Raw genomic sequence first — 1837 nt, forward strand, 5'->3', positions numbered from 1 at the left:
TCATCAACCAGCCTCCTGGGAACTTGCCAACTGACTTTAATGGATTCCTCTCGCCTTCCTTTCGGAACGTCGCTCTTTATGTTTTAACCCTTCACTCCCCGCTTGGGTCTTCTCCTCGCTGTGGGCAGGTCTCCGTGTCAGAAGCGGCAGATCGTTTAGGGGGAGTGGGGCGATGGCAAAGGAATTCCCTCTCCGCGAATGGCCGGGGGACGTTGGGAATGTGGCAAACCCATCTGGTCAGCAGACAAGACGAGCGGTCGTGGAGACTTCACTAAAGCTGCATTTTTAAGAATTACGTTCACAGGATGTGGGAATTACTACATGGACTAGGCCGTCCCTAGTCACCCAGTGGCAGGTCGAGGGTCGCCCGCATTGCTGCTGTGGGTCGGGTGTCATATATCAATCAGACCGGGCAAGGGTGGCAGTTTCTGTCTTGAAAGGACCAAGTCTTTCTTTTTTTTGGCCAAAGAGTTGTCATTGATTAATTCCAGGCGTCTCACGTTTCACCATCCGCCCTGACTGGATTTGAACCCAGGTCCCCCAGAACATTAGCTGGGTCTCGAGGTGGACAATCTGGTGATAGTGCCACCAGGCCGGTGACGTTCCTTCAGTGAAAGGGAGGTGTGAATTGTGGCCTTGCAAATCCCCAGGGGATTCCGATAGAATAAGTGAAAAGAGACCGCTTCCACAGCCAGAAGTTTCGATAACACAGGGTCAAGAAAATTGGCTGGAAAGCCAGAGCTGAGGGGGTTGGGGGTGGGGGGGGTGTCGCTGGGATGGGAGGGAGGGGGAGGGGTGGAGGAGTTTATTTTTAACACAGCGAGTTATGAGATTGCCCTGCTCAAAAAGACACCGTGAACAGGCTCGAAGGGCAGAATGGCCTACTCCTGCACCTATTGTCTATGAGAGGTGGCATAGTCAGCTCTTGAGTACAGATTTCCCCTATTCACTTGCGCAGAGAGAGAGAGAAAACGACCCTTACATAATAACCCTCCCGTCCCCCACCGCCCCCTTCTCCCCCCCTTTCCAAATGTACCAATGCACCATGCAGACGACGGAGTGCAATTTGGACGTACTCAGTGCTGGCTTGTGCATAGCAAGATCCCACAAGGAGACAGAGGGCAAAATAACGAGCGAGTGAGGGAACTCCCTCTTCCCCCACCCACCCTTCTTGGAAAATGTGCGTCCTTTTACGAGATTTACGTTCAACTGTCACGTGTACCCAAGGGCAGGAGCACGGTGAAAAGCATACAATGTCACCACCCACATGGCGCCATCTTGGGTACAAAGTACCTGGGCACAAAATCTCTCAGTTACAGACGTTTGCAAATGATCCCAAAATTGGAGGTGTAATGGTCAGCGAAGAAGGTTACCTCAGATTACATCTGGGATCTGGACCAGATGGGCCAATGGACTGAGAAGTGGCAGATGGAGCTTAATTTAGATAAAAGCGAGGTGCTGCATTTTGGGAAAGCAAATCTTTGCAGGACTTATACACTTAATGATAAGGTCTTAGGGAGTGTTGCAGAACAAAGAGACCTTGGAGTGCAGGTTCATAGCTCCTTGAAAGTGGAGTCGCAGGTAGATAGGATAGTGAAGAAGGTGTTTGGTATGCTTTCCTTTATTGGTCAGAGCATTGAGTACAAAAGTTGGGAGGTCATGTTGCGGCTGTACAGGACATTGGTCTCTGATACCACCCTTTTCTGATTCAGACGCGTGAGAGCTTACCGCACCGCCCCCCCCGCCGTATCACTGTTGGAATATTGCGTGCAATTCTGGTCTCCTTCCTATCAGAAAGATGTTGTGACACTTGAAAGGGTTCAGAAAAGATTTACAA

This window comes from Chiloscyllium plagiosum, chromosome 37, assembly GCF_004010195.1.
Source record: "Chiloscyllium plagiosum isolate BGI_BamShark_2017 chromosome 37, ASM401019v2, whole genome shotgun sequence".
Taxonomy (NCBI): Eukaryota; Metazoa; Chordata; class Chondrichthyes; order Orectolobiformes; family Hemiscylliidae; genus Chiloscyllium; species Chiloscyllium plagiosum.